Source organism: Condylura cristata, unplaced genomic scaffold (genome assembly GCF_000260355.1).
Source record: "Condylura cristata isolate star-nosed mole 26May11 unplaced genomic scaffold, ConCri1.0 scaffold00022, whole genome shotgun sequence".
Taxonomy (NCBI): domain Eukaryota; kingdom Metazoa; phylum Chordata; class Mammalia; order Eulipotyphla; family Talpidae; genus Condylura; species Condylura cristata.
The window spans coordinates 10759940-10787323 of NW_004567123.1; positions in this window are offsets into that span (position 1 = coordinate 10759940).

Consider the following 27384-nt stretch of genomic DNA (forward strand, 5'->3'; position numbering starts at 1 on the left):
TCCACCCCTAAGAAATGCATCCTTTCCCACCTTTCCAGTCAACATCAAACTAAGGGCACTGTGGTTTCAGCCAGCGACCCTGGGGAGGCTGGGAGCACTGTGTGCCTCTGTTGGCTTTCTTGGTAATGTCTCTCCAGGGGCAGGGCTTCTCTGTCCTTCATGTGCATGTGAATATCCTGGGAATTTTATTACAATGCAATTCTTTTTCCCCCCAAAGATTTATTCATTTATTCGTACAAGAATTGGGGTACAGGGTAGAGATGCAGGGGGAGTAGGGTGAAAGGATTCACAAGAGACAGAGTGGGGAACAGATCAGGCAGAGTGATTGAAATATACTGCCGAGGGAAGCAGTGGGTGGGTCAGGAGAGATCAGCTGTGCCAAGTGGGTCACTTCTCTAGCTGGGAATTGAATTTGTGCTGCAGAAGCTGAAGATCACTTTATATTGCTGTGCTTTGTTGTGCCACCAGGGAGGGCCTCTTACAGTACAAATTCTTACCCAACACCTGGGGAAAGGTGAGGGAAAGTCCTGGGTTCTAACAAATTCACTGGTGTGCCTAATGTTGCTGGTGAGGATCACATTTGAGAACCACTAATGTAGCTCCTCAGAGGGTGGTCTAAGAACAGGTGCTTGTGAGAAAACGCAGTTTCTCAGGCCCCCATCATGAAACATGTGGGACCCCCAAATGTATGTTTTAACCACCCCACTCCCATTTCTCAGGTTCATAAAAATCCTGGTCTAGAACTTGTATGCACATTAGAATCTGCTTCATTTCCTCCTTCTCTGAAAGAAAGGTTCACAGAAGAAGAAATGCAGGTGATACACTGGACTGATATTGATAAACACAAAACGTGGGAACATCTGAGGGATCCAGAGGATTTTGTGTCATCCTATCAGTGTGAGTTTATGTGCGTGAGGGAGGGAAGGACGAGAGGGACCAAACCCTAAGCATCCAAACTCAGGTAGGACTATGATCCGGGTCGAGAAGACACAAGCCGTATTGAGCTGGAGAGGGAGGTTCAGGATGGGGTAGAAGGAAACCCCACTCATCATGGTAGGGGAAGTTGTCGTGAGGATATGCAGGACCAGGAAGGCTCCTGGCTTCCTCTATGGTTGCCAAAGGGAACCTTATAGTCATAGAATATTTAGAAAATTAGCAAGGCACAATAAAATAAATCAGCAAGGTCACTTTCCAGATATGATCAGTTTAACCATTTGATATTTTGCTATATATTCTATATCAGATACATACACACAAGCATCCAAACACACTATACATATATATGAACACTTTTGTTAATACACATATTTTACATGTTATAATAAAATGTAGACATACAGGCCCTCCCTGGTGGCGCAGTGGGTTAAAGCACAGCACTAGGAAGCTAAAGCCACTTCCGCATGAGTTCGATCCCTGCTGCCCCGGAGGTGACCACATGGCGCAGCAGACCTCTCCTGACCCACCTCAGCAGTGTCCTTCATTGATCTGCCTGTTCTGCTTCCCACTCTGTCTCTGGTAAATCCTCACACCACCCCTGCAGCTCTGGCCTGTACTCCAGTTCTGTATAAATAAATCTTAAAAAAAAAAAAAAGAAAAAGTAGTACATGTGAAAAAGAAAAAAATAAGTAGGCATACATTCACACTTATTTTATAAAATATGCATGTATTGTATACATAGGTACTATATATACTCATACCTATGATTTCACATATATAAAAGCCTCTTAAAAATAAATATATGTACATACTATACAGTAACATGATTTATATAGATGTCTATTGTATCTAAATTATGTTTACATAAAATATGCACATATATTTTATATAAATACATAACAAATATATAGGTGATATATATATATATATATATATATATATGCAGATAAACTAAAATATTCTTTAAGCATAAACATAAAATTTCGGAACTCACTTTTTTAAACTTAGCACTGTTCTCCTTCACCACTTCAACAGGAAATCCACACAATGCAAAATCAAAATTCTCCAAGTGTCTGCCACTGGCCGCATCCCTGTGTTCCTGTCTTCTAACTAGGGGCTATAAACCTTTGTGGATTTCATGAAGCTTCAGCGCAAAAGGAAGAAGTAAAATCAACTCTTCCTTCCCGTTAGAACCAGTGAACCAGGTAATTACATCAGGAGAGCCGGCTCTAATCCCAAAGTGCCAGGTCACCTACGCTCATGCAGACGCCCTTCACACCCCAGCCCTCATGCTCAGAGCCAACACTGGACCCAGCAAGCCCAGCCAGTGACTCCAAGGCCTTCCTGTGTGTTTTAGTTCTGTCATCCCAGCTCTCCAGTACTGTATATATAGTTCTAAAAAAAATCAAAATGAATTGAAATGAATTTGGTCTTAAAATTTTCTTTTTCTTTGCTTTTTTGTCAGCTCTTGAATTAACGGGGACCCCCTAAAATGCCCTCAACAGGGTTAGAAATCCCGGTTATACAATATCACACACAGGCAGGCTCATAGTGTTGTCCCTGTCTAACACAAAACACCGAGCCCTCTTTCCCCCTTGTCTTTATCAAGAAGTCTCTCTAGGCAGTCTGAAAAAATTTAAACACAGTGATGCAGGCTTTTACTTAGATCCTTTAAAAATAAATGATTTCACAGAACTCATTTTCATGTTTATTCTATCGATTCAATTTAAAGCAAATTGTAACACAGAACTCATAATAAGCCCAAACAGTCCAGGGATCTTTTTCATTTTTGGAATAATAAGTCTTACTATTTTTTTCTCTACTGCCACAATTATGATAGAATAGAAAATTAGATTTTAATTAATCAGCAAGTGTTCCTCTGCTCCAATCACTGGGAATCTTGAGGCAGTTAAACGACAGTGTAGAAAAATCACATGACTCTAAAAATAACTGGGGAAAAAAGTGATTTCTTAATGGAGCCCCCCACACACACACAATTTCAAGGCAATTCAAAGCAAAATTCTTAAGATAGGATATGAACCTTATGCAGGGTCGACCTGGTGGCACTGAGCAGGAATGCTTTTGCTGATGTTGAAAACAAGTTGCAAGACCCACCGACTCTAAGACTTCCGAGTGTCAGTTCAGCTGCTTTCCTCGTCAGAGGAGCTTGAGCCCGCAGACTGGATACCCAGTGACACCTGCCTCTGTCACCAGGAGCCAAGTTGGCATGTGGTAGCAATGCAATTGTAAAATACACAGGCTGCACTTCCCTGCTCTCTCTTCCAGCCACCTAAAGATCTCTTTGTACTGGCATTATAAACCTTATTAATTATAGATCAATCTCTAATTTGGAGGTATGAGCCAAGGCTGCAGGGGTCCTCATTAACATAAGATTAAAAGCTGACTCAGGGACTAATTATTTTGTAACAACAACAAAAAATCAGACTGGATTTAGGTTTGAGCACATCTGCAAAAGATATTGCAAGATACACATGCCACATTTTGAGTCTTTCTGTGATTCTACCTTGGCTTCATGATTTGACTGCATATGTTTGCTCATGTAGACACGTTTCAGGACACAGCAGGCTAGAACAATTTATGAACGGATCAAAGAAACTTCTATAGGAAGGTGTTGATTAAATTCAGAGGCCTAGGGTGAGCCAGAAAGATAGAATCAAGTTCTAACATCCTTATAAAATGGCAAATGAGTTTCATTTATTAATGATTACGGATATAAGCTAAATAGACTTCTCAGTAAATGAGAATCTTTGTTTGCCTCCGCTATTGTTCATTAAGAGGACAATATAAATGGTCAAGGATCTCCTAGCATTACCAAATGGTGTTCTGAAGATGTCTGTAGCTCTCTGACAAATTTCAACTAATCTCCATCAAAATTAATTATGTTTTCAAAAAATATATTTCCATAATGAAATTGTTTTCTTCTTTTTTGTGTGTCGGTTAAGATGGTCTTTATTGTATGTTATAATGATTATAGATGGTAGCTTTACAGTTTATTATGTATTGGGTTTGGTTTGATTTTTTTCTTTTTAAGAGAATGAAGTCTACTAAGCTTATGTCAGTAGCTGTTTTTAAAATGACACAGATAGTTTTTCATCAGTTAGGAATAGTTTAGCTACAATTAACAGAAATATCAATCCACTGGGGTCTAAGCAATAAGGATCACTGTCCCACACTATACAGCATCTGGAGGTAGAGGATTCTTGGCTTGGTTCTGTGATCTAACAGACTACCCCGCCATCTTTATTTTGTGGTGTTCAGGAGCTCCAGGAACTCAGTTGGTTATTGTTCAGTACTTACACTTTGTTTATTCTTTGCCTTTATATATGTACTTGTGATCCCAACAAGACTACTTCAGTTCCAGACATCATCTCTGTGTTCCAAGCCACAAAGGGGAAAATGCAGTGTTCTACTAGGCCAAGCATTAACCGTCCTAAAATTGTCTCTCACCCTTACAGATTTATGCTTAGGTGTCCTGGACTACAGTTGTCTCTAAGTATCACATGTTCACTCCCAGCTACAGAGTAGCCTTTTCTTCAGTGCTGTATTGAGTAAACACATGGGGGAAATGGGTACAAATGTTTTGTCCAACTAGTAGTGTCTGCTATGTTCATTAAGTCACCCGCATCATAATAGTTTGCAAGTCCTTACTTATTTCAAAGGTTGTTTAAAACGTTGTCCCTGAACAAGCACCATAAGCATCAATTTGGATTTTAAGAAATGAAAGTTCTGGGACATTCCCCTAGACCAATTATAAACTGGGATTGGGGTCTAATAATCAGGTGATTGACACTCGTTCAAGAAACCACTTTGCCTGTTGCCCCAAGTGGAAGAATGAGAGCATGCCTCTGGAAAAAATATCAAAATAATCAGCTGGGGGAGGGATGTTTCAAACTCCTTATGACCCCTTTACCCAGAGTTAGCTGAGCTCCTGATGACAGGTTCTCAACCTTTAGAATCACCTCACCCTGCATACCTCTAGATTAGTAAGTCTGGGATGGAATGCTAAATCTGGTTTACTGACAATTACTAGATGAAGTTGATGCTACTAATCCCAATACTAATACTCATGTGTAACTGGAGACCAACAGCATTGGCATCACCTGGAATCTGTTAGAAATGCATATTTTTCTGGTGTTACCCAGGCATACTGAATCAGAATCTCTGAGTGGGGTCTAGTTTTCTATATTTTAACAAGCTCTCAAGGTAATTCTGATAAACAGAGTTTGAGAACCACTATTCTTGTGCTTCTCAAATGTTTCTATAGACAAGGTTACTCATGGATATTATCTACAATGTAGATTCTCATTACATATTAATCTGCTAGGGCTGCTGTAGCAAAGTACCACCAATTGGTCACTAATTTTTTCACAGTTCTAGAGGTTTAAGGTACAAGATCAAGGTGTAAAAAAGGGATTGATTTCTCCTGAGACCTTTCTCCTTTATGTAGATGGTTGTCTTTTTTGTCACCAGATGATCTTTTCTCTGTGCACATACATGTCAGTGTACACATATCTTCTATGGACCACAATTTGAGTGACAGTTTCAAGATTCACATCCTACACTATGCTTGAGTGAGTACTGATGCCATAGCCCAGTTTAAGGAACTCTTTGTATAATTCATGCATTGATCATTTATCTTTTATACATCTTTACACTTTAATACAGTACATAATATAATAAACCTTCCATTATCTGATCTTCTTCAAATTGATTCCTCCTGGAGTTCATATAATTCTTAATTCAATTGTCCTGGGGACTCTCCTTGAGTAATAGGAATTAGAATGTTGGACTGCAGGATCAGAATTCTAAGTAACTTTGACAAATTGGAGAAATGTTACATTATAAATGAACAGGACAAAGTCCAACAGGGATAGGTGCAAGACAGTGCCCTAAGGCATGAAAAATACAGGAAACACCATGAGGAGACCTGTAAAGCAACCATGATGTGAAAATCCAGAATCTCATTGCTCAAGGTGAGAAATTATACTAAAAATGAGCAACCAGACAAGAAACTGCAGAGGAGCAAGATAGCAAGAGCCTCTTTTACAATGCAAAGCCCTAAGTTAAGAAGAAATATATAACTAGTATTAAAGTTACTCAGCATGTTACTAAATTTTAAATATCATATTATGATAATTATATTTGTATGACTCCTAGACTGATTTTGAGAATATTTTCTACTAAGGTTACATCTGCTATACATTTATTTCCCTTAATAGTTATGAAAATCAATCCAGGCACATTAGTCTCACCTGAGCTATTTTTAAAACTACCAATATCCAAAACCATACCTATTAATATCCTCGGGTTGCTATAACACTGCATTGGCTTAGAACAACAGAAATGTATTGTTTCACAACTGCAGAGACTAGTAGTCTCAGATCTGATTAGATGTCAGCTATGCTCCCTTTTTGCCTCTTCGAGGTTCTGGAAGCTCCAGGCATTCCTTATCTTGTAGCAGCAAGATAGCAATGGAATCTTCTTTTTTTTTTTTAAGATTTATTTATTTATGCTTACAGAACTAGGGTACAGGCCAGAGGTGTAGTGGGTGAGAGTATTCACCAGAGACAGAGTAGGGAGCAGAAAAGGCTGACTGACGAAGTACACTGCTGAGGGGAACAGTGGGAGGGTCAGGAGAGGTCTGCCACGCCATGTGGGTCAGCTCCCTGGCCAGGTATGGAACTCGTGCTTCGGAGTGGCTTTGGAGAGCTTCATAATGTGTTGCTTTAACCCATTGTGCCACTGACTACCTCTTTAATGATGATACTTCCAAATAAGGTCACTTTTAAAGATCATGGGGGTTAAGACTTCAACATATCTTTTAGGGTAACACAATTCAGTCGATAACACCATCTCAGATGAGATACATCAGAAGCTCTGGGATGATGTCCTGACATCAGTATTTTCTAAGAGCCCTTGAGGACTCCAGTACACACTAAGGTTGAAAATCACTATGCAGACTATGCTCATTACAGACTATAATAGTAGTGACTGTCAAGTGAAATTCTGTTGTCACAGACTTTGATTAAAGCAACAGAACTGAGGTGAGGCAATAGGTCATAAATCATATTCTAAAACAGCAACTCTCTATTTCTGAATGCGCACAGAATAACCCAGGGATTATAAAAGAAAGGTATATTTGTTATTAAGTGGCGAGGTTGTTCCTCAAGATTGGACATGCTGGGACAAGAACCCCAAGGTTCCTTTCCTGACCCCAGAACTTCTATTTTCACCATCTCATCTTGTATTTTTTCCCTAAAATTTGAAGTAGGCCTTTTTTTTTTTGTATAATTGACATATAACACTATTTCAGATCAAACATTCAGATCAAATCATCAGTTTCAGATGTTTTGATTTGATATTTGTCTGTATTACAAAATGAACACCAGAATAGTTTAGTCAACACTGACCCCTACACAGTTACATTTGTTTCCTTGTAATAAGGACTTTTAAGATTTACTATCTTAACATCTTTTTCAAACACATGACAATGTTATCAATTGCAGTCACCATGCTGAATACCACATCCTGTGACTCTGTTATTTATGATTAGAAGTTTGTCCCTTTTGAACCACTCTACCACTTTTACCTCTATGCTCTGGCAACCACCAATCTGTTCTTGGCATCTACCCACTTGATTTGCTTGTTTGCTTGTTTTTAACTGCACGGATCAGCAAGATCATATGGTATTCGTCTTTCACTTACATATATTACTTAGCACAGTAACTTCAAAGACCATCCATGGCCTTTGGTTACAAATGGCACATTTTTATTCTTTTTGTGACTAAATGTTATTCAACTGTACATATATACCACTTTTTTTTTAAACCATCCTAACTTTTTTAACATTATCTTACAATATCAAGTTGAGGGGCCTTGTATATGGTCTTCTCATTCTACAAATAAATATGGGCATGTGTTTCTCATCTTAAAAAAATACAATTTTCCCCTTACCCCACCCACTTCCCTAGCTTGTCTCATCTCACCATCAGGTAAAATTTCTGGACATACTATTCTAAACTAATCTTTGTCAAGTTCTCACATCCCCAGTGCTTCTTAAGAGTTAAAAACATGGCCCTCCCTGGTGGTGCAACAGGTTAGGACACCACAAGCTAGCCACAGCCACTTCAGTGTGAGTTCGATTCCTGGTCCCAGAGGTCATACACATGGCACAGCAGACCTCTCTTGACCTGCCCACTGTTCCCCTCAGCAGTGTACTTCAATGATCTGCCTGTTCTGCTGACCACTCTGTCTCTGGTGAATCCTTTCACTGCCCCTACACCTCTGGCCTGTACCCCAGTTCTGTATGCATAAATAAATAAAATCTTAAAAAATAGAGTCAAAAAACATGACCTTTCCTGACTATTTCTCTGTAGCTGAACACACCAAGGTTACCAATGACTTCCTAATTGCCAACTACTAGATCATTGTCTCCCTTTCTTGTTCTTCCTTTGCCTTCCATTAAGTCACTCTTTGAAATTTCCTTTGGAAGTCCTCTTATTCACATGCCTGTTAATTAAATTCTGGTATCCATTTTAGACCTATTTCTGTCTCACTGTGGATTAGGTTGAAATATACAAAATATGCTCCTTCTAGACCAAAATTTTGTTAAATATTTATCACATCATATGTTTTAACCTACACCCTACCCCAGTACAATGCTAACTATACTACCTAGGGCTTCAGCTATTGCCTGTATACAAGAGACTAGCAGACAAGACATTTATGAAAATGCTGTGTATTTGCTACCAATTGGCAAATTATTCTCTTCTTATCAGAAACCTCCCACTAATTCCCTCCTCCCATCCTCAATAATTCAGTCACTAAATGGAAAATGTATAACATAACAAGTGGAATCTCTGACACCCTGCTTCTTGGCTATTGCCAACATCTATTCTGATAGGTTGGCATCTACTTGTACAGATATTTATGTATCCCTGTCTATATATACTGGTGATTTCCAATCTTGTTTTTTTTTAAATAGAGATTTATTTATTTATGCATACAGAACTGGGGTACAGGCCAGAGGTGCAGGGGGTGGTGAGAGGATTCACCAGAGACAGAGTGGGGAACAGAACAGGCTGAGTGACAAAGTACACTGCTGAGGGGAGCAGTGGGTGGCTCAGGAGAGGTCTGTGGATCACCTCTGGGGCAGGGATCGAACTCATGTTGAAGTGGCGTTAGCTTCTTACTGCTGTGCTTTACCCCACTGCACCACCAGGGACCCAATTTCCAATCTTTTATCCAACTAAATCCCCTTTTCTTAGCTTCAGATCTACATTGCCCCTTGATTCATCCTTCTTTGACCTTAAATGGGCACTTCACAGTCAACGTGTCCAAGATGGAGTATCAAAACTGCCCGTTGTGACAGGTTTTATCTTTAATGGCCTCAGTGAACCAGATTCCTAGGCATCCATGCGCTTGCACAGCTCCCTCTGACACTGACTCAGGGCTGAGCCATTATGCTCATTTTGGCCAGGGGGCTGTATCAAACAGGTGGGAACACAGAGGCTTAAGAAGTGTTGACATCTGAAAGTTTGCTCCTTGGGGCATCTGCCAAACTCTAAAGAAGTCAATATATGGGGCCATGTAGAGGGGCGTTGAGGCAGATCTCAGAGGATGTCACACTCTCCTTTTCTAGTGTCTGCCTAGACACTAAAAACTAAAGACATTAAAGACTAAATAGTTTTTGTTTTAACCTTCATATTAGCATTTTCTGGAAAAGCCAATATAGTACAATAAACAATAATAACCTGCTTGCTTATGTATGCATGTATGTAGATATGTATGTATGTATGTATTTGAGTTGACTCACACAATTATGCAGACTGACAAGTCCCAAGGTTTGCAAGGTGAGTCAGCAATTGATTGTAAAGTTCCAATCTGAGTTCAAAGCTTGAAAATCAGAAAAACCGATAATGTAGCTCCAGTCAAAAAGCCAGGAAACTCAGGACCTAGAAGAAACTGATCTTACTGTTCAACTCTGAAAGCAGGAAAAAGTTGATGTCCTAGCTCAGAGGCTGCCAAACTGAAGGGATTCTCTTTGGAGATGGAGAGTCTGCCTTTCTGCTCTACTCAGGCTTTCCTCTGATTAACATGGATGTTAATCTCCTCTGAAAACTATCTCAGAAACACACAGTACATTGTTTAGCTAATATCAGGGTTCCATGTAGCCTATTCAAGTTTATGGATAAATTATCCATTAGCGCTTCGAAGCTTGTGGGCGGCTTGCTAAACATCAAAAGAGGACAGAAGAAAAGTAACCTGTACAGCCTATAATACAAAGCTGACCTATATAACACTGACTCAGCTCTGCTCCTTATATAACATGACCCACTTCAGTAAAAGACACAATCATCCACCTGGTACCCAAATCCAGAATCAAGGATTAACAGAGAATGATAATTTTCCTTCATTTGCACTTGACCGCAGTCCTTTCCTAATTAATTTCAAAGAACTCCTTAACCTACTGCCACTGCTCTGATAGAACAAAAATGGCAAATACCTGGCACCATGCTACCGCTCGTCTCCTCCACCACCATGGCAAATGCAGTCAATCCGTCAAGGCTCTGTATACAGCTCACCCAGGAACGTGGCCACATAATTCTCCTCAACACCCCACTCAAGGTACTTATTTCAAATCAATCACATCGTGCACAGTTTATTTGCTACCCCTGTTCTAGACCCTCCTGATTTATCACTTGTATTAAGGTAAAAGCCATTTTGCCAGTTACACCAACCTTCTCTTCCACTACCCAATTCAATTTATCTTCCACCTTTTTAGAAGGATTAAAAAATTAATCTTTTAAAATGCATTTAACGTTGTCTGAGTTGCCAACCTGTGTTTGCCCCAGGACTCACAGGTGTTCTGTTGTGAGGTAGTTAAATAGACTGCAAAGATGTCTCTAATTTTCTGCCGTTCCCGGTATCCATGCCCCTTGGGATGTGATTTTGTAACTCCTTCCATCAAGAGGTAAAGGCTATTTTCCCCCTGAATCTGGGCTGGCCTGGGGCCTTGCTTTGAACAGTGACTTTGAAGAGATTCTGAGAGTAGGCCTCAAGCAGCTTTGAGTATTTGTTCTATCTCTTTCAGAACCCTGAAACTGCTGTGAGAATAACCTAGGGGTGCTGCTGAGGCGTGAGAGGTGGCATGCACGCTCCCAGACTTTCCAGAGAGCACGGCCCACATCAGCAAAGCCACCTGACTTCCACAGTTGACCGCAGTTAGATCTGAGAGTCTCTCAAGTGGCCCATAGACTTAGGAGGTTTTGTGATTGTTTGCTCCACAGCACCTCATGGTTATAGGTAATTGAGGCAAGGTTTATATGAAGCAGGGTTATCACAGCATGAGAAAATGAGAAATTTCTACAAGAGAACTCATCCAATTGAATCAAGAAACCCAATAGAACAGCCAGCACAGGGGACAATTATAGAAAAACCTTTAAAAAGCAACAGGAACCTAGGGAGCACCTGCACCAACAATACTGGTGCAAGCATTTTCATCCTCAGTGGAAGACAAAGCTTACGTCAGCACTCTTCGTGTCTCCAGAATCTTCAAAGGGCATTTGCCGGCATCGGCAGCCAAGGCAGCTGACATCCCTGCAGGGAACTGAAATAGGGAAAATGGTAGACGCCACATGGTAGCTAAGGACACCGTGACTGTGAGAACATTGAGAGAACTTCAGGGGGCTTCCAGAAATAAAAGGCACCTTGAAAGGTCCTGCCAGAGAAAAGAAGGCCTCGGGCTCGAGCTTACAGCATGATCTGTTGTGGACTAAGGAAAATGATTTATTAAGTCTAAAACTGTTCAATAATTTTCTCTTACCCTCAAAAAATAATAAAACTGGTTAACATTGATCTACAAGCTCATTCATCCCTCATCTCACATGTACAGTGTCCTCACATTCATACATGCAATCTCCACTTGCCTCACTTCTATCACCTCGTTACTCTCCCCACACATTTTAGACCATCTGGTTTCTCACCTGGAAAGGTAACATCCTCTCCTTCTGCAGGAGCATCTTACAGGTGCCCATAGGACTGAATTCAAGGTGTAGAAGCTACAACTCTTTTCTTCGAACTGTAGTGTAAACAAGTGGAAGGTGATCACTCCCCAGAAGGAGCATAGGAAAATTGAACTTGTCCTAGAAAACAACAAAAGAGCCACAGTGTGATGGCAGGACCTGCCTTTAACAGTGAAGCCAGTCTTCTTCCTGTCCAAGCTGGACTTGCCCGCAAGATGGTTAGGCCAATGGAACATAAGCTAATGCAAAGCAGAGAGAGGTTGAAAAATACTAACCCATTGTGGCTTGTCCTTTTTCTGCTTGCAAGTCTGAGACAGCAGTTTGAAGGAGCCCAATCTAGATACCCCAGCCATCAACCCACAAACCATCAGATTCGTGAGTGAGGTCATTCTAGTCCATCCAGTTTCCACTGAGCTGCTGGGTTCCACTGCTGCATTAATAACTTGGACAAGACAAGCTGAAGGATGGCACAGTCTGCCCAGTCCAAGTTACCAATTCACAAAATCATGAGCAAACAGATGATTGCTGGTATAAATCACTATTCGGGGATAGTTTATTTATTCAGCAAAGGTCAGTGTGTGCATCGCTAAAAATAAGGTATAGGATGTTGGAGGTGAGTGGTGTGGTGGGGAATCATATCTTCCCTTATAAGATGGACTTTGTAAACCACAGCAAATTGCAAAAGGAATAGGATAAATGATTTATTTTGTCTCTATCATTTGAATCTTATTTAAAATGCCCATAGGGGAAGGTAGACAAAACAAACAAAAAACACAAAATAAAATCAAAACAAAAGCTTCTCTTGAATCATAGAAGATGAAGCAGGTATACTTTTTCTGAGTAGCTATGTTTATGCCAAGTGTGTAGATATGTGGCTGTTTTTGGTTTTGTTTTTTAAAGAATCGGATCCAAATTTAAGTCCTGCTCTAACAAATGCCTGGGGTTTTTCAGAATTCACTGTATTGGTCACTTATGTTTGTTCGGGGAGGGGTACATTTTCCACAGATACACATTTTTACTTCTACTTCCCCACATATTTATCTCTTATTACAGTTGTCCTTAAAGCATTCCAAATGCCTTTCAATGAAGACTTGATATATGCAACATTTATCTTATTGATTTGCTCTATTTTGCCTTAGAAGCAAACCTTAAGTTAAACCGATCACAATGTCAATTCTTTTTTGTTTTCTCCTCTACCTTTTCCATGTGGCCAGGATAGAGTCATGGGATGGTAGGAGGGAACTGGGAAATAAAGGTGGTAAAACATTTTGCAATTTTCCATGTGCTAGATAATAATCTAAAAGATGTGCATTTTTTTTATTGAAATTGTTTCCCCTATAATGATCCACACTCTTATTGCGATGGTATTTTTGCTGACAGAGTCCTGAGCTGCTTCACTCAGCATCCTGCATATAGAAGAAAAAGAAAAGGAAATAATAATAATAATAATAATAAAAACTAGTTTATCACTGTGCTATAAATATACTTTTATTTGCCTGGTCTCTTATTTAATTTTTTTAGAAATTCAGTCTTCCTCATCAGTTCCAATTGGCTCTAAGACTGAGAGCATTTAAAGCATTTAAGTCAATTTATTTCAATTTTGACTTATGTCTATAATCAGACACATTTCTTTGAATACATTTGTTTGAAGAGTGGAATCAAATGGCCATTGTTTTTTCTATAATATGAGTAAAGATATTAATAGGATTTAAGGATTAGCTTCAATGTCTTTTTTGTGTGCCCTAGATAATAAAATATCTGATTATTATTGCATTCCCAGTAATAAGCACAGACTGTTTTCCAGTGAATTAAACCATAGCAATATAAATACAAAACATACTACTCATATCTATTGTGTACTAAGTTGCCCATTATTAATATTAATTTTCTTTGCTTTATTCCAGAAAGCTTAAAGTGCCATATATTTTACAATCAAAACTGTCAAGAATTATAATGTTACTCTATGTGATCTCTACAAAAGGAAATATAAATGCCAATCAAACGGCCTTTGGTTGCTTCATTTAGATTCAAAGTGTTTCTGCCCATAAATTACATTAATAGTTTATATTCTCCTAATCTAGTCTCAGGAGGAACTCAAAGCATGTTCAGTCCTTCCGTTCTTATAACCCCTGCCTGAGGAGGAAACAACACTGCCAGGACCCTGCAACCACCTTTGCCCCAAACACCTGCCAAACATGCCCCTTCATAGATATTCCAAGTTCAGGCCCCTGATGCAAGAAGAGGGAGGGGGACCCCAGGTTCTGCTGAAATGATGCAGTTGGGTGCATCTATGCACCAATACAATTCTATGAACCAAGGTGAAGGTTCCTGGGATCACAGCTCATGTTTTCTCTTTACTCTGACAGGTTAAAAAATACTTTTCAGGCCCTCCCTGGTGGCACAGCGGGTTAAAGCACAGCACTGAGAAGCTAAAGCCACTTCTGCATGAGTTCGATTCCCGCCTGCCCCGGAGGTGACCATGGCGTGGCAGACCTCTCCTGACCCGCCCGCTGCTCCCCTCAGCATTGTATTTCGTCGATCTGCCTGTTCTGCTTCCCGCTCTGTCTCTGGTGAAGCCTCTCACCACCCCTGAGCCTCTGGCCTGTACCTCAGTTCTGTATGTACAAATAAATAAATCTTTAAAAAAAAAATACTTTTCAAATGGCAACCAACCTGAATTATCATCATAAGTCCATCTCAGAACAGACTCCTTTTGAACTTCTGGAACCATCTACTTAATGACAGGGTCCAGGGCATTCCAGCATGATTCCAACTTGTATTCGTTACTGAATGATATTTAAGTGAAATTCAAAAACACATGCAACATAGAGCATCCTTTATTAATTCATTTTGAAATGTCATGACTTTACTCCTGACACCTCCAGAGAGTGCACTAACAAGCGCAAGGCAGTGACTACCTGTTCAAAGAGCGAGGCTGAAATAAGAGGGGTCACTCCTCAAGGAGAGCAAAATTGCCCAATCAACTGCATAATATGTGAGGTAATTGTCTTCCCACTTTCTTCCCATTTTCTAAGACATCTATTAGTTGAATTGTGAACATTGAACCAGATTGGGGGGAAACCACCTTCCAATTGACTTACAGGTCAGCCCCTTCAGACGACAAACAATGGAGCTCAGAGCAAGCAGACACCTAGAGGCTGGCTGTCAAAGCTGAGTCTTGTCTCCCGGGCACCCCCTGCGATTTTCCTCTTTCTGTTCTTATAGCTTCCTGGCTCTAATTGGAGGCAAGAGGAGCATTGTTAGAACAGATTTTAATATCCACATTGGCTGGTGCTGTTACTTTCCAGATGAATCACTGTGAATAAGTGACTGTGAAAGGAAAGCTGCTGGTTTATTGTCGATTTTCTTTTTCAAAATGAGAAACAGTTTTAAAGTACTATATTTACTTAAATAGTTGGTTAAATTAGCATAAAGCATCTGCCTGCCACTGCACCAGGAACCTAAAGACCAAGGTAAATGAGAACAAATGGTTTCTGCCCTTGCTTAATCCTCTGAGGATAATTTAATTTACTCAGACACACATTGAGTGAGTCCTACTATGTGCCAGGTATTCCTTAGTTCGGAGGAAACAACTATGAATAGCACAGGCAAAATTCCTTAAGTTCTACATTTTCATGAAAGGAACAGTAAAAATCAACATTTACAAGTGAGATGGTGTCCGATCCCAGGGAGAAAAAAAACAAGCAGGGAAGAGATTAGAAAATGGGCAGTTTTTCATTTTTCACAAGACGCCTAGGGAAGATCTATGGAAGAGAAAAAGTTTGGATAAAAATCTTATTGAGAGGGTGAACCATATGCCTATCAAAGTGAAGAACGTTCTAGACAAAGAGAAAGTCAAAGACCAAAGGTGGAACATGACAAGGAGCAGTCACAATTTTAGAATTCAAAAGTAGCCACCACAGTATTTCCTGTTCCATCTGACCTTCCAGAACCTTGCCATCCCCAGTTCTCCTTCGTAGGTTGGAGAATCTGTTTTAAACCTGGATTTTTGTCCTCTATGACTGCTTCTACTTGGAGAGTGAGGCAAATATGCCCTAAGTGATCTTAGTGATATCCTTGCTAGGTCATAAAAGCCAATACAGCTGCAGCTCAATACTCTTTCTTGGGGTGCTTACCTCTGGGACCCCAACACCACCCAGGACACAGAGAGGTGGACAGAGATGGAGACTGAGCTCCAGCTGATAGCCAGAAGGCTTGAGAATGACAGGCCTTGGGAGCAGGTCCTTTAGACCCCTCCTAACCCCTGTGAAATAAGAGGGGTCATTCCTCAAGGAGAACACCTCCACCTGACAGCGTCTACAGTAGCCATGAGCCTCATCCACTGACCTAATCAACATGTAGAGTTGGGAGGAAAATAACTGCTGCTATGTTTCAAACCCCACTAGTATGACCCAGTCACAGAGATAGGTAAGCAGAGCAGGAGAGGAAGTGAGGAAGGTAACACAGCTAGAGCAAACTGGATCTGCAGATAGTTGGAGAGATGGGAAGCTAGGTCCTGGAGGATCTGTGGGCCATCACAAATTCTATGCCTTTCACTCTAATGAGAAAGTCGTAGACTGCTAGGTCTTAGGTGTAAGCACCATCTCCTTAAAATACCCTTGGGCAGAGAGTGTTTTCCAAGACACATTAACTTCATTCTAATTCCCACAGGCAGTATTTTGCACTCACTGAGACAAATTCACACACAGACTGACCTGTCGAGCCTGCTTCCTGTCACAAAATGGTAAGATTTGTCTCCACGATCAGCTCTAGCCTGAGGATGCTCAGAGCATGTCAGCGTTGCTGCCCGTATTACTGAGAGATCTCAGTCTCCAAGCACATTTAGCTTTCAGCCAACTTGGAACAACAAATGCCCGAATGGGCTAGGAGAAAGACACTTTCTACAGAGGCTTCTGGATTTTGTTCTCCCTCTGGCTTAATAAGCCTCTAGTTTGCTGACTTTGAGGGACTGTAGTGCAGGCCATCTGTCATGGAGACATTTGCTTCATTTTGTAGGAGGACAAGGAAAAGCAGCACCAGAAACAAAGCATTTTTCAATGTGGAGACTCTTATGAGAGGAGCATGGAAAGAATCCATCCTGCCGATATTTCAAACAGGACAACACACCAAACAGTCCCCACTCCCCTTGGGGGCTAGTTTACAAAAGTGCTCAATTTGGAAGTTTGCAAAACTGAACAGCCTCTAAAAATGGGTGAAGAGAAAGCCCCATACAGTCGAGCTATGGTGGGTATGCAGGAAGCTGGGGTTAGGGTATTTTGGACTCCCCCTGGGGTTCTGCCTGGGTTGGGGTTATTAGTGGGAAAAAGCATTCTACTTCTCAGTTGTTCAGTTTGAGAGAACTACTAAAAATGATGAATTTCTAAACATTACATTATGTTCCTGGGCAGATTCAAAGGGAACATTTGGGTAGGTGGATGAGCAACAGGAATCAACAAAATACCCTTTCAATTAGGTCCAATCAGGAAGAAAGAAACACTTCTGTTCTTGTTGTTTTGTTTTATTTTAACAAACAGGAGCGTAGACAGGATGGCTTTCTGCTCAATAACATGGGTTTCGGGTAATTATCTTACAGAGTTGCCTTGAGAGCCTTAATATTCCAAACACACTGAAATGAAGGAGGGTTGTGCTGGCACTGAAAAGCATACTAGACAAATTGAAGAATAATGGCAGCCTTTTTTGGTTTTGGATTTGTTCCCACTGATGTAAAATCATGTGGTTCCATCAAACAGATATTAAGCCTTTTAGAAGAGAATTTAGGCAAGGACAAAAAGAACCAAAAGAATCTATAAGGCATTCTTCTCATCTTACAGCTGAAAATCTTGAAGTCCAGAACCAGTTCAAGGCCTGAAGCATTGGAGGTGCCAATAATCACAGTGCTTATGTCCTAGGATTTAGGACTTTCAGCCCTATTTATTGCAGTTACTGATGACACAAGTCAGCTACTCCAATATCAAAAGCCCCATTACCTGGCATATATAAGTTGCTCAATATTGGGGACTTCCTCCACAAGCCTGTAAGATCTTTGATGGTAGGACAAGATCTTGTTTGTGTTTGCTGCCCAATACACGGCAAATTGCTTCCCATATAATAAGGAACATTGTAACAGTATAAGTAGATCAATGTTGGATTCCAAACACACTCAAAATGTTAACATTTTAATTGTTTCTGAAACACCAATTCATTAAATATTTAAGGATTGCCTGCTTGTCTTCACTCAGTAGATATTAGTGAGCAGGGGTCAGTCATGAGCAAAGCAAAGGGCCTCCCTGGCCTCATGCAATCAACACCCTATGATAGTGGTCAGCTATAGCTGGGCAAAATAGTTGGCCTGATTTACCCAGCAGATTCACAGACCAGTTGGAGGCAAACTTACGTACCTGAAAAGAAAAGCCAGAACAGAAGGGCGTCAGTTGTTAAGATATTAAGTTACCAGTATGGCCAATAGTCTTTGGATACTCCAAGGACAGTTGTGAGCACCTTAAGAACAAAAATTTGAAAGAATAGAGAGCAGAGCAGGGACAGAGCATGCCGGGGAGGAACTAGAAAGAGGGAGGAACAGCATGAGCATGAATAAGAACCAGGAAAGACTCCTGTAAAGAGGGTGAGGTTACCCAAAAAAGGTAGGGTCAGAGGGTGCAGGCATCAATTATGGCAAAACACAAAGATAAAACTGCATTAATATTTACTTTAGAAATGGCTGGAAAGCCAACACATCATCAGCAGGTCTATAAACTATTTAAAGGTGTTTTCACACCGGTAGAAACATACTTGACCCTTACTCCCCCCATTGCCTTCCATCTTCTTCAGTTCAACCCCTCTGTAAGTTAAGAACCAAAGAAATACAAGGCTTGACAATAGAGTGTCAAAATGTGAGATTAAATCTCCATAATCACATACCAAACACACTCCAGCTGTTAATACTTCAAAATTAACACGCCATAGTTAATAGTTCAGAAATGACCTTCAACTTGTCCATCTACCTGTATCTCTGCCTTCTGTAAATTGTGTACAGAACATAAGATTAGTAGAAGAAATTAGACTTTCCTTCCTGGTGGCACAAAGGGTTAAGTCTCAGTACTATGAAGATACCTGAAGCCACGGCAGCACAAATTTGATCCCTGGCCAGGGAGCTGACCCACATGGTACAGTAGACCTCTCCCATCCCGCCCACTGCTCCCCTCAGCAGTGTATTACAGTCAATTGGCCTGTTGTGTCCCCACTCTTCTCTGGTGAACCCTTCCATTTACTGTATCTTTGGCCTATACCCAGCTCTTGATTGCATAAATAAATCAATCTTTAAAAATAATAAATACAAGTATAGGTCTGTATTTTATGTAAATAGTTCTATGCATGGCTGTAGGTCAAACTTCAAATATTGCCCATAATTAAGAATGTATATGGGGGGGGGGATAACAAATACCTAAAATAACCCCTTTGAAGAATCCTATTATGAAGTTAGGGGCTAGGTCTCAATGTAGGTTAACTGCATTATAGGCCTGATGATTGGCATTACAGATCTCCCTCTATCAGCAGAGACCTCTAACTCAGGAGTCCCTTTCTGCTCTGACTCTAGGCAAGTTTTGGGACTTGCCTTGCCCACGGCACATGGTAAAATAAAGCCAGGTGGCTGCCAGTGGCTCACATCTGTCATGTTTGCCAGGAATTGCCTTAGCAGGCAGATGGCAGCTGCCTGGAAATACCCCCCTGGACCCAGAGATAACCTGTAAATGACTAATGAGAGCTGGTCACAGGGTACAAAACATTGGTCCCTTTTTGGCCCCTATTCTTCAGGTACCCCTTTGGTGCCATTCATATTCTAGAACTCCCTGTAGGATCAGACAGAGCTTCAATTTAAAATGAAGCATGCATTTGATGACTTCTTCCCTTGCTTCATCCTGTTCTCTTCTGAACCCTCCATTCTCCCGAGAGCTCTCCCTCAATAAATCACTAGTATCAGACTTCTCACCTCCGTCTCAACTTCTAGGGAATCCAGACTATGAACATCTGTTCTGAAAAGCTCTGGTCATACGACAGGAGTGCGGGCAATATGTCTGCCTATCCCTTCTTCCTTCCCACTGACTTTGAGGAAGATGAACTCCTCCTCTGGTGCCCTATTAAACACTTATCCACCCATACAATTTGTAGTCCATCATTCCTTGCTCTACAGATACAGAATAACTGACTATCTAAAAAATAAAAATCTACAGTTACATGCAGGACTCAGAGTGCAAGGGGTGCAGGATCTAACCTGACTGTCAGCACAGGAAATGTTAACTAAGTGGTTAGTAGTTGCCATTTTGGAATGTCACATCTTTAACAATTATATTCTGGGCAATAAGGACATAGTAGACTGAAATACCAAATATGTCATTTTCCTAGTTAATTGTGAAGATAGATATAGGTTTCCCCTTTGCAAAAGCTGCTGTTGTTTCACATAATGACTTTAACTATAATAGAAATGAGGCTGGACAAATCAATTGTTAGCCCTTAGCAAGTTAAGTTTGTCAATATAGAATGCAAACAGTAATAGAGATTGGGAGTTAATACTATGATTTCATTTCAATATTATAATACCTCTCTTTTCTCTGTTCCAATTATATTCAAAATCTTTTGTAATTAACACAATTTATATAACTAGCATAAAAGCCATTTCTAATATGTACTCTAAGTCAACATTATGGAAAATGATTTAAAATTTCAACCTGCATTTTGTGAGAAACAAAATATTCAGAAGCAACCAGTGTATAAAATGGGGACTATAAAATTCTTCCCTCCCAGATTTTTCATGCTATAGATTTTAAATGATGACAATTAAATTCCAAGAGCATCCTCACCTTGGATTTCTCAAAAATGAAAATACATTTTTAATAAAAGAGTAAATATATAACTAAGGTGTACTCATCTGAAGATCAGCCTTCCATCAGAAAATTCAATTCAAGAAAGCAGCATAGTTTAAAAATTCAAATTCAGGTACAAGAGAGAAGGAGGGAGAAAAGGAGGGATAGTCACTCTGGGTTGTTGAAATGATTGTGATAAAGTACAAATGCTGAGGGACATGATTTAATGATGGACTTTCAGTTCAGCACCCTGGACCTATTGACACATTTTGCATATGATTGTTACATTCTTATCCAACTTGCTAGTCCTAACAGATTCAAATTAGTCCATAATTCAGACAGGAAAGCTGCAGGAGGCTGGCTAACCACCTATAAAACCACAATTGAAAGCTGGAGGAAAGACAGCAAAATGACATGACATAAAAAGTGGCATTTCCTATGGCAGTTATGAATCATTAAGAAAAGACAAGTTTAGTTTCCACTTCAGGTACCCTGATCTGAATCTTCATAAACGAAAGAAATACACCCCCAAAGCCCTAGGCTTCCTATTAGACTTAAAAATTTCTACTCAGAAGATAGGTTGACCATGCTTATTAAGACTAGCTTATTACCCCAGGGTGGTGGAAGGGCAATAAGGTGTGATATTAGGAAGACAAAGATTACCAAGTAGGATGTGCTTCCATTTTCAGTAAGGCAATGTAGGTGATAAATAAGTATCAGAAATAGTTGTCCAGGGCTGAGAAAGTAGAAGAAGAAATATATCCTTAACCCAACTTGCTCTAAGAACTTTCTATCTAAATGGAACTACATTATGTCTGGGCTTCCTATAAATCAAAATAGTCATAGTCTCTATAATAATCTAACCCTCATTCTTACCATCCATGAGATATAGCCATGTCCTAGGTAAAAAACAAGGACACACTTGTGATAGGCTGAGGAAGCAGATTTTTAAAGACTCAAAGGCATTTTAGAGCTTGTGATAGCTATAACTAAACCGAGGAATCTAAGAGGGGCAAGTACTGGAGAAGACTTCAGAATCACAGAAATGTCTGTGGCCTGGGATGATGCTGAGAGTCACTCACTAGATGGGTTATCCTGGACTTGGTACCAATGAACACACATGAGGAGGATGAGAGAGTTGAGGAAATGGACTTTGAGTCTTCAAGGTTGGCCACCTGGAATAAAGGATAGGAAAAAGATGGGGTGATAATAGTGAGGACATTACCATATAGAAGACTGTATAATTGGTCTTGCCAGTAGAACCCACCAGAAAGCAAATTTGAAAGATCAGTTTGAAGTTCTTGAGAAAGACCTGGGATCATCTACCTAGAAGTATCATCTACCTAAATATGATGATGTGAATTCACAACTGCGTCACCCCAAGAGTAGTCCACAGGACAGCATCATCTGGGAGAATGCTAAAAAATATACTTTCTCGAGCTCTACTTAGTAAGAATGTATGGGAAAGAATCCACACTGAATATATTCATAAACTCTCTAACTGATTTTTTTGTGCACTAAATATTAAAAAGCCTGGGTTAGAAAGTAGATAAAATTTAGAAAGAGAAAGAGTATATCCCAAAGAAGTTTGCATATTGGAGAATTCCTTTAAGAGCTGCGAGACAGAAAAGGAAAAAATCATCATAGCAAGACTCTCAAAGGAACATGAGAAAAACATGGTGCATTCTAATGTGAAAATCAAGGAAAGATAAATTTTCCTGTGATTTATTTTAGGCTCCCTGAGAAATTGTGAAACCCTTTCAGGGACAGAACTAGTTAGAGAGAGGGTAAGCATTAGAAGTTGCAGATACTAGAAAATTCTCTTGTTTGGACAAACCAAGACTGTCCCATACAAAATAGGGTTTTGTCATCTTTGGATGAAACACAGATACTAATGTGTATTGCATGACAGTATTCCAGCTGAATGGCAAATCTTTTGGCTGCATTTTGGTTTTTAGGCCAAGCACATGTGTGTTTAATCCCACGCTCAAATAGACAAACAGTTCATCTAAAAAGCATTAACGCAGTAAACACTAGAAAGCTGCAGTGTGCCCCAGAAGGAAGACACAAAAGCACTCACCAATCCCACTCACCTGTAATTTATCAATTTTACTATTTCTCACACAAATGTTGAATTTGAATATTTTAATATATTTCCTGCAGCAAACAAATTTCTCTCCAATGCAGACAAATAACAGGCAAACAAGTTCTCCATGGTCCCTGATGCTGAGGGAAAATTACTGCTGGCCTTTATAGCTTAGTAATGCCAGCACTTAGTGCAAAAAAGTAGCACAAAATCCCCATCATCAAAGTATCACAAAATCAACCTGTTTTCACAGGGCACTGACTCAGGCTCCTAATTCCAGTATGCAGGTGGTTTTCATGCAAGGCAGTAACTGACATCCCCTAAGCTAACTATTCGCTTCCCTCAACGAAGTGGGTAAAGACCCCATCAGTAGGGTGAGAGGCTACTCCCAGTTTATTTTTACTCCACCATAGAAACTTGTAACCTCCACTTCAAAGACTGAGGTTTTGTTCCTTGCATAAAAGTTACTCTAGAGGCCTATTGTGTCCACTGACTTAATATACAGTTAGACATACCAAGGCTGGTGTATGCCCATTTGAGTAGATAGAATGTTGGCACTAACGCCTAAGAAAACAGTTGGTATACATTTTTTTTAATGTATTCAGAAAAATGTACCGATAGGCAAACTCTCTGGTTATTTACTTTCTTCCTTATAAAACCATTCTTTTTTTTTTTCTCTTCTATTCAGTGCTCCATGGGAAAAAGAAAAAAAAAAAAAAACAGAAAAAGAAAAGAAAAGAAAGCTTGAGTCCAAAGCATGCAAAATAAAAACTCAAAATTGGGTGTGAAAAAAATAATAGAGAATGTTTTGAAGGTGCTGCCGGAGGTCAGGGACATGGATTACCATCCTGATACTTAACCAGAAGACTTAGTTTGTTGATCTCAAAAATGGGATTAAAAAGCCTATCTCCTGGGCCCTCGCTGGTGGCATAGTGGGTTAAGGCACAGCACTAAGAAGATAAAGCTACTTCAGCATAAATTCAATCCCTTCCCTGGAGGTGACCCACATGGTGCGCCAGACTTCTCCTCACCTGTCCACTGCTCCCCTTAGCATTGTACTTTGATAGTCGTCCTGTTCTGCTCCCCACTCTGTCTCTGGTCAATCTGCTCACTGCCCCTGCACCTCTGGGCTGCACCCCAGTTATGAATGAATAAATAAATCTTAAAAAAAAAAAAAAAAAGAAGCCTATCTCCTAACTGAAATGATTTACGGGTTAAATGCTGACATATACATAGTGCTAAAAATCCACTAAATGACAAATTCTTGCAGGTTGCAGATGTTCAAAAGCATGTGACTCTGTGGAACACAGGGGCCTGGACTCAGTTCTGCATCCACCACTTGTCATTCAGGATTTCCTAAGTCACTTCAGTTTCTGGGTCTCCTCTTTTTCATTGGCAAATGAAGAGAATGGCTCATAATATGCTTAAGTTCCTTTCATCTCAAATATTTCATATACTCCTACACCTTTATCAATGGCCCTGAGGCTTTCCTGTCTTCAAAATTAATAATAAAATTAACTGTTATGTGCAAACTATAAAAAAGAGATTGTACAGATGTCTCCATTTTTCCAAATTTCTAAGGTAAGCTATTTAATATTTTGTTAAAAAGAGACACACAAACTGAAAAATTACAAATTTAAATATTCACAACATGTAACCTCTATAACATGACCTTGGTCAGTTCCCCAGAGCCTCAGATCATTACATTCTCCTTTTATACACAGTGAGTATCTGCTAAATACTTACAAGGAACTGTTAACATTGAACATTTTCCTTCTAACAATAAAAATTAAGCTAAGAAAAAGCCAGCTGGATAAAAGCATTGTGGATGGGGAAAATAAAAAGATGGACAAGATAAATTCCATGTTGAAATCTACCACAAAGATAATCTCTAGGATCCGACTATGTTCTGCTATATAATTTGACCACCGAGAAAAAAATAAGTAAGTGCAATATACTATTTAGAATAAAGCCTATTCCTTTAAATGACTCTTGCCTCTGTTGACTGCATGAGATCCCTCCCCTGAGTCTTACTGTGTTCTAGCCAGCTGCTCCCATTTTTACAGTTTGTTTCTCAGATTTGCTGCGTTTTTTCCTGGCCATTGGTGGAAAGATTTCCAATACAGACAGGCCTGTGTGCTTTTAGAAAGGGCAGTCAGCATGTTGAAACAGAGCTTCCCTTCTGGCTATATCTTTATCTTTTCAATATACCTATGTGCATTCCAGAGATGTATAATTCCACCATATACACTCTCCTACTCTCATGCACTAGCTTTAAACATAAATAGATGCCATTAAATCACAACATTCCCTCAAGCTTGACATCTAAAACCATGCATAAGAGAAATAGTTTGTAGTAAATACAAATTTCCCTACATTTTACTTTTGTTTTAGCATTAAAAAATAAGAAGAGGAAAAGAGAGAAAGTTTTTGATGGCACTGACAATTGAGAAAAAAGACCTTGTGTTCTTCAAGAATACTAGTTCTTTGAATTCAGGAAAAAATGCAAAATGTCTTTGAATACTTATCTTGCTCAATCCTACTGCCCCTGTAGCCAGAGCTATAATATGCCGGGAACACAGAATAAAGAAGAAGAAGAAGAAAAAAAAAAAAGGTGATGGGAGAGCAAAGGGCATGAACAGAGCTGACAGGGCAAATGGACACCAGACTGGTAAAGGGTTCTTGGGCCCTGGCAGCTGCATTTTAGTTTGAAAGAGAGGCCTATACATTCTCATTCCTAGTGATCTCTACCCATTCCGCCAAACCACTTCCCTCCCACTGAAGCTGAGACTTTCTTCTACTTCTAGGGAGTAGAGCTGAAACCAAAGAAGAGCCAAGAGCTCAGTGTTCAGAGTTCTTCTGAAAGCCCATTTCAGAAGGCTGAAAGACTAATTGTTAAAAACCAAAGCTTTCATTTGCAAAACCAGAGATGTTTTGAAATAAAAGTTCAGATGGCTCTTAGCAGAAAAAGGAGTATTTTTATTTTTGTTTTGTTTTGTTAGCCAAAAGACCTAGCAGAGGGAGGCTTCAGAACAGGGTGTGGCTTGAGGCATTTCCTGAGCCACAGAGACCAAAATGAGCCTTAGGGCTGATGCTGGTGGTGAGAGGAGAGCTCAGGCCCAAAGAAATGGCCTATGGGGTTTACAGGGAGGCTCCCAGTCACTTGTTCCTTTGCTGGCCTTTAAAAGAGTTCTTTGCAAGACCAGCTGTAGAGTCTGGGAACTGGTTAGAATACAAATTCTTGGGACCCCACCCAGGCCTAAGGCTCAGAAAACTCTGGGTGGGAATCTGTTTGAACAGCAGTCCCACTCTTCCCCAGCCTATGCAATTTAAGTTTCAGATGCATTGTCTTCAGAAACCAGAGTCCCTCTGAGGGCTGGAAGATTCTTCCAGATAGAAGCCTTAACAGCCTCTCATACTGGAACCTCCAGCCTTGTTGCAGCAGACCTATTTCCACCACACTTGGAACTTAAGTTCTTTCTTTGTGATTCCCAAACCTCATACCTTTGGCTTTGTGATGTGAAGAGAGGTTAGAGTCCCCCTGGCGATATATTACAGAAAGCATTAGTATGTCCTACAAGATCCTTATCCAATTGGTCTGGTCTTTCCTGTTGATACAGGGCAACCCAATGTGAACTGGGTTGCCTGTCTGTGGGTCCTCACCCATGCACTAAAAATTCAATTGTACTACTACGGGCATGCACAAAAGGTTCGATAATGGGTTTATTTACAAGGGATAAGGTAAAGGAACAGAGAAAGAGAGAAATACAAGTTAACTAGAGCATCCTACCAGTTCTGCTGACCCAGACTCCAATAGCACACTGAAAGTTGATCAAGAGCCAAATGACCAGCCGTGAAACACCAGGCCAAGAGATCCCCAGCACCCACATATGTCCTGCTTTATCCCAACCTGGCTGCTCATCCCCACCCTCAGGTCCCAGTGTGCTTCTCATTATTACTGATGGGACTTGCAGTTCCAGTATCTGGAATGGGGGTGGAGTCCATGAAACCTGTATCTGTTACACTGTGATCAGTAATTATTTTTTAATTCCCCCAGGTGACTCTAAGATAAAGAGGCAAAATTAACTGGGCTTTTTAGTGCAGCTCACATGGCTAACTTTTATCTTTTAATTCCTGAAAAATGATCCACCAGGTCTTGGGAACATTTGCCAGATTTCACCGCCCATGTTGGAAAATATTCTTTCTGTCCACGAGGTAATCTTATCTCTCAGTGCCTCTTGCTACACAAACTGCGGTTCAAAGATCAGCAGCACGTTACAGGGTACCCCAAAAGGAAAATGGGAGGGCTCTGACATGAGCCCTCACCCAAGCTCTTAAAAAACATTCAGAACAGGGCCCTCCCTGGTGGTGCAGCGGGTTTAAGCACTGCACTAAGAAGCTTAAGCCACTTCAGCATGAGTTCGATCCTCGCCTGCCCTGGAGGAGCTCCACATGGCGT